We start from the raw sequence: 15,784 nt of genomic DNA, 5'->3' as shown, positions 1-15,784 counted from the left end.
TATATAGAGATGTCAGATTAAATGTAATTTTAGATAAGTGCTAAGCTATGAAACAGATGTTTCCTTGGGATGAAGAAATCATTGACATCATTAGGTAAAGAAGAGACAAAAAAGCAACTATCCCAACCATTAATGTTGACTTCAGAATAGTTGCAATAGGGAGAAGAGAATGTTAAGCAGACATCTACAGTTACAAGAAACCCACCTGTCCAGCCCCAGCAATTTTGGAGATGGTTGCAGAGATGAAAAACAGCTCCTAAGTCTTTACTGAAGAAACACAGCTCTGACTTCTCCATTTGAAGGTCCTCTCTTCCCTGAGACAGATCCAAGGAAATGCTTACCTCTCCAATAACTCGGTGGAGCATTCTGCAGATGACGGAATGAACTCAGATTACCAGTGCTCATAAAAGGACTGTTTGTCTAGACTAACAACCCTCAGAGAGTGCATTACTTTGTTATCTGTGATGTCAGTGACAGTGTTTGCATCGAGACTTTGGGATACCTCCAATGAAGGAAAAAAAAACATTGGTCCTCAAGGAAAATTACAATTATTACCTTCTGTTTGTTAATTATAATGATAATGTTTATGACTTTGTTGGATGCTAAGGAATAGCTGTCAGAAGTTAGAAAAAGTTTCCTATGTATCCTTGTCTGTATGTGGCTCTGGCTTGTTTTCTTAGATACCCATGGATCCTCTGACACTACAGAGGCCTAATATATTGCCACTGTGCAGAGAATCTGCTGTATAAGTAAGTAATCCTGGGAAAAATGGAAAGGATATGCATTAGGCAATCATAACAAATATAGAGAACCAGGTATGGGTGTGTGTCTGCAGTTCTAGCATGTAAAAAGCAAGGGAAATAGGAATCACATCCTAAGGCTCGCCTTTCCTTTATAATTTCAAATTCAATTCCAGTGATACTGAACATGGCTTCTGATCCCCTTGGCCATATCTAGATTCTGAATATGCCTCAGGGACTGTCACCTGACTCAGTGTGATGTCAGAGAACTATATCATATCACTCACCTCCACAGTTCTGCCGGGACCCTTGGGGACACCAGCCAGGCACTGTGAGGTCACAGATCCATGACTCTCCACTTCACAACTGGCCTCCCAGGTCTGAATAGAATCCATGGATCTCATACCTGAGGTCAGAAGCAGTACTAAAGGTTGATTCTAGCACTGTGCAATCTGCTGACACTTTTGTGAGTCAAGAGCTGTGCCCTTAGCAGCAAGTCTGGGGTCACTTAAGATACCTCATCTAGGAAGAAGTCTAAAACTGTGGGAATTTTTCAAGCAGCTGAAAATAGATCTACCACATGACCCAGCTACATCATTCTTGGGCATAGGCCCAAAACCCTATATCCTCTTACAGAGACATTTACACCCATGCTTATCCCTACTCTGTTCACAATAGCTAGAGAGTGGAACCAGCCTACATGTCATTCAACTGATGAGCCGATAATGGAAATGTGGTGCATTTACACAAAGGAATCATAGTCACTCAAAAAGAGAACATGAAATTATGATACTTCCAGGGAAATGAAGGAAACTAGAGAAAATTATGTAAAGTTAGGTAAGCAAAGCTCAGGATAAATGGAGCTTCCTTGCTTTCATATGCATATCCTAGCTTCTAATTTTTACGTGAGTTTATTTTTGTGTGGGTGAGTATGCCTCACTGCCAGGAAACTAGAAAGGAGCCCAGCAAAGGTGAGGAATTGGAGAGTAAAAGGAAAATGGTGGGAAGGATAATAAAAAGTGTGACAGTATGATATTAAAGTGCAAAGGGGGAATCACTGGGAGGGAAAGTGAAGCAGGGATGAAGGGCAGGGAGGTGGGGAGATGCAGGGAGGGTCAACCAAGACTATCTGAAAATGCCATAAGGAAGTGGCTGCTTTGTACACTAACTTCAAAAGCCAAGAGTTGAACAAACTTGTCAGAATCACTATTCATCATGCAAACACAGTTTTCAGAATGAGAACCATCTAACTCCAACCAGAATGGCTCTTAGCAAAAGAATAGAGAAGAGTACCACAGAGCACAGGCTGCTCTTGCAGTGGACCTGGGTTTGACGCCCAGTACCTATGTTAGGGAGCTGACTCTGAAAGAACTGTCGCCCTCCTCTGGACACAGTGGGCACTACACTCACATGTACACATAAAATATATTAATAATAGTAGTCATTGGATCAGATGTATAGAATACACACAGGTGTATTGACAGATACATACTGATGGGGAAACAGTGTTTGTAAAGCAGTATATTGTAGGAGCAGGAGAATAGAAAATTCAGTGTAGAAGAGAGTTACAGAAGAGGCACAGTCCATGGGAAGCTGTTTGGTATCAAGTGGGTAGTGCTAGAAAACTGATAAGGGGATTTCTGAGAGGGCTCCGTGGGTTGAGGCACTTGCTGTGGATGATCTGAGTTCAATCCCTGGGACCCACATAGTGGACAGAAAAAACTGACTCCTGAAAGTTGTCCTCTGACCTCCACACATGGGCCATGGTGTGTGTGCACATTCATACACACACACAAAAATAAATAAATAAATAAATAAATAAAATGTAATAAGAAAAGCTGTTTTAAAAGATTTTTTTTATTGTTTTTATTTCATGTGTGTTTACATGCAGTGTCCTGAGAGGCCAGAAGAGGGCATCAGAAGCCCTGGGACAGGAGTTACAGATGATTGTGAGCCACTATGAGGGTGCTGGGAATCAAACCTGGGTTCTTTGCAAGAGCAGCAAGTGCTTTTATTCACTGAGCCATCTCTCCAACCCCACAAGACAGTTTAGAAAGAGAGAGCAATATATACATTGATGTAATTGGTACTGGTAAGTCAATCAATGAGACCAAATCAGCACATCATATCATGGAGGTTCAAAATTTAAATATGAGTAACTGTATTAATTTATGGAAGAAAATAGAGAATAATATTAAATTTCAAGGTTGTAAATATCATCATAAAGGATAAGATTAATCTAATATATTACATGAAGTTTTAAGACAACTCTACCATGTAGATAACATAGACAATATGTAGAAAAACCCAATTCTTGGAAAGATTTGAGTCTCCACATAATTTGTATTTATATATACACTCTAATACACCAAACATGTGTAGTCAACCTCAAATATGTTTTTATATATTTATAAATGGAATATAATTATATTATGTTTAAATAAAATTAATTTAAACATATTCCATAAACAGACCTAAATTTATTTTGCCTTTTACTGAATCTAATATTATGTATGTTTATTCATATATTATGTATATACTTTCTGTACATTTATTTATATATTGATGTATATACTGATGTACAGTCAAGTTAAATCTTCATATTGAGGAGACAGAAACACATGCTAATTCCCCCTATTATCATAACCACCATCATCCTTTCCATTCCTGTCATCTTCATCATCATCCTCTCCATCTCCATCCTCTTCATCAACACCATCATATTCATTAAAATATCCATTTCCCACAGGAGGAAGTTCAGCTATTGCAGGTAGCCACAGAGATCACCTCAAGGGAGGACCCAAGAAGTGAACCACCCTTCATCTCTTCAGAATCCCCCAGCACCCATCAGACACATTAATTCATTACTAACTATAACTATTTATTTATCTACAATTGTGTGGGTGTGGGTGCTTATGCCGTGTCACATATGTGGAGGACAGAGGACAGCGAGGGACGTGGCTCTCTCTGTCCACCTTTATGACAGGTCTGGGGATTCAACTCAACCTGTAAGTTTTGCACAGTGGTTGCTCTACCCACTGAACCATCTCACCAGACATTAAGAGAAGAAAGAAAGAAAGAAAGAAAGAAAAAAAGAAAGAAAGAAAGAAAGAAAGAAGGAAGGAAGGAAGGAAGGAAGGAAGAAAGGAAGGAAGGAAGACAGGGAGGGAGGGAGGAAGGGGCTAGTGAGATGACTCATTGGGTGAAGGCACTTGCCCCCAGATGACAACCTGAGCTCAATCCCTGGGACCCACCAGGAAGGAGTAAACTGCCTCTTGCAAGTGTCCTCTGACCTGCACATGTGCACTGTGGCATGTGCATGCCTCCCAATAAATGCAATACAATACTTTTAAAAGGCATCAAGACACGGGTTTTTTTCTGTTTTTTTGTTTGTTTGTTAGCTTGTTTCTGGAGCTGAGGACCGAACCCAGGGCCTTATGTTTGCTAGGCAAGCGCTCTACCACTGAGCCAAATCCCCAACCCCAAGACACGGTTTTGTAATGTGTTATCTGTGACAGAGCTAAGGACCACTTAGACAGCCAAGGTCAGGGAGCAGCTCAGAGTTTCAAGGGAGGAGTAAGGAGTTTGATGGTGAAAGAGATCTTGGTGGGAAAGGGTTCAGGACTCTCCAAGCCCCATTTCCCTAGGTAAAACTGAGTCACACCTGACCCAACACAAGACCTTCTAACCCTAACAGTGTTCAGGTTTTCTGTAGAGCAGTCATTCTCAACCTGTGGGTCATGGCCCCTTTGAGAACCAAATGACCCCTCACAGAGACCTAAGATCTTAGAAAACCTAGATATTTACATTGTGATCCATAATAGTAGCAAAATTACAGTTATGAAGTAACCACGAAAATAATTTAATGTTGGGGTTCACCACAACATAAGGAACTATATTAAAGGGTTAGGAAGGTGAGAACCACTGCTGTAGGCATTGGAGGGAAATAGTTAAAATTTGTGCTGACCAGGCAGCAGTCTTCTGGACTCTAGCCTTCACTCTGACGCCTTCAAGTGCTTTGAAAACCAGGGGTAGTAATGTTACCGCTAACATAGACCAGTCTGGTAGTGCGGTACCTTCATGAGAAGGACTTGACTCACATCATCAGCTTCCATCTGATACTAGAGTTGCAAGAGGAATGTGGGGTGCTGGTAGACACCCAACGGTGACAGCTTCTGTGTTTTATAAATGTAACCAGTCATTCTAGAACCGTCATCCACTTGCTCACATACAATTCTAAGATCCTGCTGTGAAAATTCAGACCCATAAAGTGCTTTGCCTTGGAGAATCACCAAGTAAAGGAAGCCAGATATTCTGATTATATGCAGAATGGAGCCCGTGACTAGTCCCTCTCATCGGGAACAGACGGCTGTTCAGAGAAGTCCAAGGATTATACTAATGACACTGTGTGATAGTGTAATAATGATAATCATATTGCTAGCATCCTAAGAATTTCCAGCTGGCAGCCTGATGGTGATCATTTACACCTGGGGCCTAAGAGCACAGGCGAAACATTTTTACAAAGCCTGCAGCCAATGACAGAGCCATAGCAGCCAATGAAAGGGAGAGAGTCTACTGCCAATCAAAAGGCTAGCATGGCTTCTTATTCTTCGTTTTTCACAGTGGTCTTTGATAAGTGCCAGCCCGTAGGACCCTCTCCAGACTGGGTAAGGAACTCACTCCCTCTAGTGAAATGTCTTTACTCTCCTTCTGTTTTTTTTCCACTCAATGCTTTCCTGATGGTCGACAGAACCATGAGTTTCTTTGACCCTCATTCAGTATTGACTCTGATCTCTCTCGTGGCTTATGTAAGTCCATTCAATCAATTGCACCATCATTGTGTTGTTTCTCAGTGGTTCTCTTGTTTCTCTAGAGGAATGGCCAGAAGTGGGGCCTCCAGATCTGATTGTTGTTACAAGGAGGAATTCTAATGAAAAGCATGTGGGTTTACAGAGATTAGATTGTGCACCCAACATTTCTTCCCTTTAAACGTCCGGGTTTCCCTTGGGCTAGTGAGATAACTCAGCTAGTAAAGGTGCCTGCTACCGAGCCTGACCACCTGAGGTCTATCTCTGGGACCCGGCTGGTGGAAGGAGAGACGAGACTCCCACAAATTGTTCTCTGATCTTCACATACATACAGTGTATGTGTGTTCCCAACCCCCAAATAAAAATCTAATAGGCTGGGCATGGTGGCACACACCTTTAGTCTCAGTACTCAGGCAGAGGCAGGCAGACAGACCTCTCTGAGTTTGAAGCCAGCTTGGTCTACAATGGGAGCTCAAGCCAGCTAGGGCTACACAATGAGACCCTGCGTAAAAATAAATGTAGAAAAATTAAACTATGTTTTCCAACTCTAAATTGGGTGAAAGAAAAGAATTCTTCCAAAAGGAGTCAGGGCTCATTGTATGAAATTAATTACAGCTGAGAATGTAGCTTAGTTGGTGCTCACCTGGCAGGCATGAAGTCTGGGGTTCCTTCCTCAGCATTGTATCAAACCAGCAATGTTGTGACCCCAGCACTTGGGAGGTGGATACTGGAGGGTCAGAAGCTTACGGCTATCCTCAGATCCATGGTGAGTCTTTGGCCTGTCTGGGTTCCAAGAGACCATGTCTTAAAAATATTAATCAAAGGCATAGAGATTTGGAAGCTGTGGATATTGGAGAAATCAGGGTGAAAGGACCGACCACTGAAACTCAAAGTTCTGTTTCTCACACTCGGTGGCTGTGCCTGTTCTGATTGTGAGATGGATGGAACCTGGACAGAGAAATGAAAGCATGCGGTTACATAGGAAGAAAGTGAATTAAGTATGAAGCCTGTTGCTATGGTGATTTGGTTGGGTAGCTTTGAGGTAAACGTTTGGTACCCAGAAGCTCTTGGAAATCCTAGCTTCATGTTAAGTGATAGGGAAATCATTTTATCATCAACCTTTCTCTCTGTAATCACAAGGATAGTGATAATAGGTGGAGTGAGCCAGGTGTGACCTCTATGAGAAGTGAGGCAGATGTTGGCAGGAGCACTGAGGTCTATGGCATGAAATGATAATGAGCTAGAGCATAAAGTCAGTGTGATGGGTCCTACAGTGTTGTGAGCATCTGTGAGAATCCTTTTGTGAGCCTAAAGTCAGCGTAATGGGTCCATACAGTGTTAAGAGCATCAGTGAGAACTCTTGAGTGATCCTAAAGTCAGCGTGGTGGGTCCTACAGTGTTGTGAGCATCTGTGAGAATCCTCTTGTGAGCCTAAAGTCATCATGATGAGTCCATACAGTTTCAAGAGCTTCCATGAGGATTCTAGGATGTACTGTGAGGGGTAAAGCTGATTAAGCAGTCAAGCATTTGAGACATCTGTGGGAGATCCTGAACCTTCATGAAAGATCTCAAGCCCAACAGGAAAAGATGATTAGAGAGATCTGGGGCATGTGAGGTTTTTAAAAACTTGTGGTGAAATGTACTGGCATGACACCCACTGCTTTAGGAATGTGAAATCATTAGGATTTGTGAAACCATTGAACAATGGTTTCATTATGTGAAATCGTTAGGAATGTGAAACCATTGTTCAAATTTCTTAACATACTTGCTTTGCTGGGTACCCATCACTACCATCCATCTCCAGAAACTGGTCACTGTTCTAGATAGAAACTATTTCCACTAAACAGCTTGCCTTTCTCCTTCTCTTCCTCCACTCCACAGACTCTACCTCCCAGACCTAAGAACTGGATCAAAGTACTTCAAATGAGTGGAATACGGTATCTTGTCAGTGGATGATTTTCATTGGCCATCATCTTTATAGGTCCGTCCATGCTATAGAATATGCCAACATTTCCTTCCCTGTGGTGGCCAATAATACCCATGTGTTGGGATAGACTATGCCTATTTATTGATCCTCTGATAGGTATTTAGCCACTCCCAGATCTTAGCTTATAGTGAACAGTGCTATTGTGAGTGTTGGGGTACAATGAAAAGTTGTACTCAGCAAGTGAGCTTGTGCAGTCTGCATTCTGCTACCAGGGATTGTGAGATGCACAAAGATGATGGTATAGCACATTTAGGACTCCCTCGTTGTCTCTGTCAGGAGTGTGAGGTCCTTTTGTGTAACAGGTAAGAGTCCCTTTTGGGTCCCAGTCAACTTTTTTTTTTTGGTTTTTCGAGACAGGGTTTCTCTGTGTAGCTTTGCGCCTCTCCTGGAACTCACTTGGTAGCCCAGGCTGGCCTCGAACTCACAGAGATCCGCCTGGCTCTGCCTCCCGAGTGCTGGGATTAAAGGCGTGCGCCACCACCACCCGGCCCCAGTCAACTTTTAATATCTGGTTTATTGAATGGCACAAATTCATCGAACCATTATTTGACTATCCTCATATTTGTGGGTATTTAAGTTTGCATCTTTTAAAACATTATTTACAACTCTGTAATGTTCATTTATTCAGTTGTACATCTGTGAGCATTCATGCAGTTGTTTCTTGGGAATGGATTCTAGGTGCAGAAATCGTGGGAGAAAGGCAGGTTTCCCTTACTGTTTTTGGAGGGAGCCTGCCAGATTTCCACCCAAAACTCTGTCCACACATTTATCTTTATTCAGCCTGCATTGCACACCTATCAAGTTGTGGGTTCTATATGTTTTATATACTGTATTTATATACCATACCTATAGAAATGGAAAATGAGCTCCTTTCAGTATTTTGCTGGTGTGTAACAACTTTCAGTTTCTCTCCTGTATATATTCATTTCTAAGTAAATTCGGATTTTCTTTTGAGTGATACTAAAATGTATGCTTAAATTTTAACTACTTGGGAAACAGGGATAGTGAATCTTTGTGAGTTTGAGGCCAGCCTGCTTCACATAGTAAGCTCCAGACCAGCCAGGGCTACATAGTGAGACCCTGACAAAAACTTAGATGTGGCTTCTTAGGATTTTTGTCTTCATTTAGTAACGTTTTAATTGCATTTTTTAAAGGAGACCATGGTTTCTGATTCAGATAAGTAATGTTTGAAACACCTTTTTCTGATGGCTTTGATACTTGCCCTTCTAATGGATGAGAGAGGGCATTCATTTAAAGTTTTGGTAATTAGTGATGTGGAACACCTTTGCATGATTTTATTGGCCAGATGTTCACCTATTCTGAATCAAAGTGCTTCTCTTTGTTGCTGAATTTTGGGAGTTTCTGATATTCAAGATGGTATTTCTTTATAATGTATATGACTGTAGCTAGCTCCTCTTTAAGGGGTAATCAATCAGAAAAGGCAAATGCCATGTGAGTCCACTTCTAAGAGGCTCTTAAATTAATCAAAGTCCTAAAGGCAGGGAATTGATGTCATAGGAGCAGAGAGAAGAATGGTTAGTGCTCTGGGGAGAGGAAAGAAGGGATAGAGAAAGGCTGCCCAATAAGCATTAGGTTAGGTTATAAGAAAAATGAGTTATAATAATGAAAATGTGGTGTACACAAACAATGGAATGTTATTTAGTTACAATGAAAGAAGAAATCATGAAATTTGTAGGAAAATGGATAGACATGGAAAGCATAATACTGAGATGACCCAAACTTAAACAAAAACAGCATGTTTTCCCTCATGAGGGTCCTCCCCTATAATAATCTAAGAGCAGGGTTTTGCTTCTGGGGCTGAAGATCAGGCTCAGCAGTTAAGAGCATTTGCTGCTCTTTCAAAGGACCTGGGTTTTGTTCCCAATAACCACATGGTGGCACAAAACCATCTGTAACTCTAATCCCAGGGGCTTCAATGCCCTCTTCTGGCCTCTGGGGACACCAGGAGCACACGTGGTTACATAAACATGCATATGGGCAAACCATTCATACACACAAATTAAAAAAAAAACTTTTGCACTGGGCAGTGGTGGTACACTCTTTTAATCCCAGCACTCAGAAGGCAGAGGCAGGCAAATCTTTGTGAGTTTGAGGCCAGCCTGGTCTACAAAGCGAGCTTCACAATAGGCTCCAAAGCTACACAGAGAAACTCTGTCTCGGAAAAAAAACTAGTAATAATAATAATAATAATAATAATAAAATAGTCCCTCTGGATATGGAAGACGGTTGTTTGGCTTGAACTGTTTGGGGGGCACCCAGGCAGGGGGATCGGGATCTGTCCCTGGTCTATGGGCAGGCTTCTGGAATCCGGTGCCTGTGGCGTGACACCTTGCACAGCCTTGGTGTAGTGAGAAGGGGCTTGGACCTGCCTAGGCTCAGTGTGCTGGGCTCTGCTGACTCCCCATGGAAGACCTCTATTTGGGGGATGTGGGGATGCAGGGTGACTTGGGAAAGAGGGCTGGGAGTGGGAAGGAGGAAGGAGGAATCTGTGGATAGTATGTGGACTGAGTAGAAAATTTCTTAATAAAGAAAAATAAAAAAAACAAAAAATAAATAATAATAAATAAACTTTCGCATCTGCAGAAGGGTACATAGCCATGCCAAATCAAGTAGGCAAGTACACCCTGTGGGGTTCCACTGGGTTTTTATTCCTAAAAGGAAGGTCATGTGCCTCACTCGGGGGCCAGTGATGGCCTCACATGACTTGCTGATTTAGAGCAGAGCATTGGGGAGCAGAATGAAATTTTGAGCACCCTGTGTGACCTTGATCATGTATTTTGATTTCAACAAGTGCAGATGGTGGAGGAACTGGGATTCCTCCCAAACAGCATCTTTAAATTTTTCTTTAAATGAAGTTTTGTCGTATGCGACCCTCTGATACAAAACACACGGTATTTCTTTTTCATTCCCCATGGATATGTGTAAACAGGTGTTAAGTGTGGCTACAGTCCTCAGATAGAAGACCAAGCGTGTAATAGGAGTTGTTGATCGAGGATGGAACATAGACATAAGGACACAGGAGTCATGAAAAAGGGTATAAAGTCGACAATACCCCATATTCTCAGTCACTCTCACATCCAAGAACTAACCAGACCTGACCCTGCTTAGCTTCCGAGATCAGATAAGACCAGGTGCATTATGAGTGGTACAGCCATAGATGAAGATTTCTTATTTCAAATTTCTCTTTATTTACTTTTACTGTATGAAGTTTTTGCCTTGCATGTATGTCTGTTAGCTATGTGTGTGCCTAGTCCTTGTTGAGGGCAGAAGAGGGTATCAAGTCCCCTGGAACAGGAGTTACAGGCAGATGTTAGTCACTGTATGGGTACTGGGATTTGAACCTGGGCCCTCTGTAAGAGCAACTAGTGCTCTTAAACGCTGAGCCATTTCTTCAGCCCCAGGATTTTTTTCTTGTTTAAATTTTTCCCCCTCAGGCCTGGAGAGATGACTCAGTGGTTAAGAGCACTCGCTGCTCTTCCAAAAGACCCAGGTTCAATTCCCTGCACCCACACGGCAGCTCACAGCTGTCTGCAAGTCCTGTTCCAGGGGATCCAACATCCTCACACAGACATACATGCAGGCAAAACACCAATGTATGTAAAATAAAAATAAATCATTAAAAGAGTTTTTCTAACATATGTAAAGTCCTGTGAGGCAGTCATTGTGAAGGCTGTGTTCCTTTTAATGCCATTGATCATTAGTGTGATAGGAATTAGACATGGCTAGACACTGAATACATTGGTTGCACTGATCCACTTAGAAAGGGACTTTTAAAAAAGCACTCTGTGGGGAAGGATTTTATGACATAAAAATTTCCCCCTTTATACTCCATTTAAAACTATATCAAGTTGGGGGCTGGAGAGATGGGTCAGTGGTTAAGAGCACTGGCTGTTCTTCCAGAGGACCTGAGTTCATCACCCAGCACCCACATGGTAGCTCAGAATTGCCTGTAACTCCAGTTCCAGGGGATCTAACACTCTCACAAAGACATACATGCAGGTAAAGCACCAATGCACACAAAATAAAATAAAACAATAAATCATTAAAACTATATTAAGTCACTCTATTGTAGTATTACTTCATATGTGAGTTGTGTTGCTGTGCAGAAAGTGTTTTATTTAAAGAAAAGTTAGAATAACAAATTTAAGATACCTAAAGGGTCTGGTGTTCTAGTCTGTAGTTGGGTGACTATAGACAGCAATAATGTGAAAATGTTTCAAAATATTGGAAGGATTTTTGATAATTTCAGTACAAAGAAATGTTTGAAAAGATGGGTGTGTTTCTGGGATGAAAACATCACCCAGCATAGAAATGTATTGAAACTTTGCAAAGTTGCCTGTTGATGAGTGTGATTTCAAAGCATCGATGAAAAATAGAAAATCCTTTCCCACATAGTCAAATTGTATTCATCAACGTGTTGTTTGTAGGAAACTAGATGCAACTAGGGATTGATCATAAGCATATTGGGTCAGACCAAGAAAATGCAGCATGTTTTCTCTAACATGTGGACCATGGGGTTTTTTATATAGACATTTTAAATTATATTTATACAAATGTATGTATATTTTTCAGTCAGTGACAAATAAGTTGTTTTTATTACAGATTTTCAAATTTTTTAAGAAATTTTTTATTCATTTTACACACCGACCACACATTTCCCCTCTCATTCCTCCTCCCGCTCCCTCCCAGACTTACCCTCCACTTACCCACCTCCATCTCCTCCTCCTAAAGGGTAGGGGCTCCCAAAGGGAGTCAGCAAAGCCTGGTACATTCAGTTGAGGCAGGACCTAGCCCCTCCCCCCTGTATCAAGGCTGAGCAGGGCGTCCCACCATAGGTAATGGGCTCCAAAAAGGCAGCTCATGCACCAGGGAAAGATCCTGACCCCACTGCCAGAGACCCATCTAACAGATCAACCTACACAAATGTCTCCTACATGCAGAAGGCTTAGTCCAGTCCCATGCAGGCTCCACAGCTGTGGGTCTAAAGTTTGTGAATTTTTACGAGCTTGGCTCAGTTGTCCCTGTAGATTTCCCCATCGTGATCGTGACTCACACCCCTTACTCATAGAATCCCTCTTCCCTCTCTTCTACTGGACTCCTGGAGCTCCGCCTGGTGATTGACTCTGGATCTCAGCATCTGCTTCCATCAGTTACTGGATGAAGGCTCTAGCTTCTCTGGAGCTGTATGCTGTGGCCTGGTTATCCTTTGCTTTATATCTAGCATCCACTTATGAGTGAGTACATACCATATTTGTCGTTCTGTGTCTGGGTTACCTCACTCAGGATGATATTTTCTAGTTCCATCCATTTGCCTGAAAATTTTATGACATCATTGATTTTTACAGCTGTATAATACTCTGTTGTGTAAATGTACTACATTTTCTTTATCCATTCTTCAGTTGAGGGCCATCTAGGTTGTGTCCAGATTTAGCTATTATGAATAATGATGCTATGAACATAGTTGAGCATCCCTTGGGTATATGCCCAAGAGTGGTATCATTGGGTCTTGAGGTAGGTTGATTCCCAATTTTCTGAGAAGTTGTCATACTGATTTCCAAAGTGGCTGTACAAGTTTGCACTCCCACCAACAGTGGAGGAGTGTTCTGCTTGCTTCACATCCTCTCCAACATAAGCTGTCTTCAGTGTTTTTGATCTTAGCCATTCTGACGGGTGTCAGATGGTATCTCAAAGTCATTTTGATTTGCATTTCCCTGATGTCTAAGGATGTTCAGCAATGTTTAGCCACCTGTTGAGAATTCTCTATTTAGATATGTAGCCCATTTTTTAACTGGATTGTTTGGTATTTTGCTGTCTAGTTTCTTGAGTTCTTTATATATTTTGGAGATCAACCCTCTATCAGATGTGGGGTTGGTGAAGTTATTTTCCCATTCTGTAGGCTGTCATTTTGTCTTATTGACCATGTCCTTTGTCTTACAGAAGCTTCTCAGTTTTAGGAGGTCTGATTTATTAATTGCTGCTCTCAGTATCTGTGCTACTGATGTTATATTTAAGGAGTGGTCTCCTGTGCCAATATGTTCAAGACTGCCTCCCACTTTCTCTTCTATCAAGTTCAGTGTAGCTGGATTTATGTTGAGGTCTTTGATCCACTTGGACTTGAGTTTTGGGCATGGTGATAGATATGGATCTATTGGATCTATTTGCAATCTTCTGCATGTTGGCATCCAGTTATGCCAACACCATTTGTTGACGATGCTTTCTCTTTTTCCATTGTATAGTTTTGGCTTCTTTGTCAAAAAATCAGGTGTTTATGGCTGTGTGGATTAATGTTAGGGTTTTCAATTTGATTCCACTGGTCCACAACTTAGGTTTTATGCCAATATCAAGCTGTTTTTATTACTATAGCTCTATAGTAGAGTTTGAAGTCAGGGATGGTGGTGCCTCCAGAAGTTGCTTTATTTTACAAGATTGTTTTAGCTATCCTGGGTTTTTTGTTTTTCCCTCTGAAGTTGAGTATTGTTCTATAGAGGTCTATGAAGAATTGTATTGGGATTTTGATGGGAATTGCATTGAATCTGTAGATTGCTTTTGGTAAGATTTCTATTTTTATTATGTTGGTCCTTCTATCCATGAGCATGAGACATTTCTGATATCTTCAATTTCTTTCTTCAAAGACTTAAAGTTCTTGTCATACAGGTCTCTCACTTGTTCAGTTAGAGTTACCCCAAGGTATTTTATATTATTTCCATGAGTTTTTTATAGATATTTAAAATCCTATATATTTTATGTGTATATTATGATATATTTATATAGAAAATATTATATATATTTATGACATAATTTATCTATATATGATGTAAAAGCAGAAGCAAATTGTCTAGGGAATATAAGAGACTAACAGTAGAGAGGAAAGAGAAAAAGAGGGTAGAGCAATGTGGAACAGGTTAAAGTACATTACATGCTAACTGAAAACATTCCCATGAAACCCATTATTACATGCAAGAATGTGTACCAGTTTTACCTTTTCATTTTTCTTTATTAAGAAATTTTCTGCTCAATATACATACCACCCACAGATCCCACCTTCTCCCTCCTCCCACTGCCCAGTCCTCTCTCCCAAGCCACCCCACATCCCTACATCTCCCAAATCAAGGTCTCCCATGGGGAGTCAGCAGAGCCCGGGACACTGAGCCTAGGCAGGTCCAAGCCCCTTCCCACTGCACAAGGTTGTGCAAGGCATCACACCACAGGCACTGGATTCCCAAAAACCTACCCATGCACCAGGGACGGATCCCTATCACCCCGCCTGGGTGCCTGCCAAACAATTTAAGCCAAACAACTGTCTTCCATATCCAGAGCGCCTAGTTCAGTCCCATGGGGGCTTCACAGCCACTAGTCTACAGTTCATGGGCTTCCACTAGTGGGGCCAGTTATCTCTGCACATCTTCCCATCATGATCTCGATGTCCCCGCATGCAGAATCCCTGCTGTCATTCATCGATTGGATTCCCAGAGCTCAGCCTGGGGCCTGGCCATGGATCTCTGCATCTGCCACCATCAGTCCCTGGACAAAGGCTCTATGATGACAGTTAGGGTATTCACTAGACCAGTCACCAGAGTAGACCAGTCCAGGCACCCTCTGGACCACTGCCAGCAGACCAAGGTGGGGTCATCCTTGTGGATTCCTGAGAGGCTCCCCAGCACCCTGCCTCTTCCTATTCCCATGATGTCCTCATCTATCATTGTATCTTCCTCCCTGCCCTCCCACTCTGTCCTTGTTTCAGCTTGACCCTCCCATTTCCCTATGTTCTCATCCTCAACTCCTTGCCCTTCACCACCACCCCACACCCAGTCTGCTCATGTAGGTCTCATCCACTTCTCTTTTTCAGGGTCATCCATGTATCCCTCCTGGGGTCTTTCTCTGTTAGCTTGCCTCTCTGGAGCTGTGGGTTACAGTCTGGCCATCCATTCCCTCACATCTAGTATCCACTTATGAGTGAGTACATACTATGTTTGTCTTTCTGAGTCTGGGTTACCTCACTCGGGATGATTTTTCTAGTTCCATCCATTTGCCTGCAAATTTCATGATATCATTGATTTTTACTGCTGAGTAGTACTCCATTGTGTATATGTGCCACATTTTCTTTATCCATTCTTCAGTTGAGGGGCATCTAGGTTGTTTCCAGGTTCTTGCTATTATGAATAATGCTGATATGAACAAGGTTGAGTGTGTGTACTTGTGGTATGATTGAGCATTCCTAGGGTATATGC

This window comes from Peromyscus californicus, unplaced genomic scaffold (genome assembly GCF_007827085.1).
Source record: "Peromyscus californicus insignis strain IS unplaced genomic scaffold, ASM782708v3 Scaffold_4__1_contigs__length_199733344, whole genome shotgun sequence".
Lineage (NCBI taxonomy): Eukaryota > Metazoa > Chordata > Mammalia > Rodentia > Cricetidae > Peromyscus > Peromyscus californicus.
The sequence above is the reverse complement of the archived record's forward strand: the minus strand, read 5'-3'. Positions refer to the sequence as shown.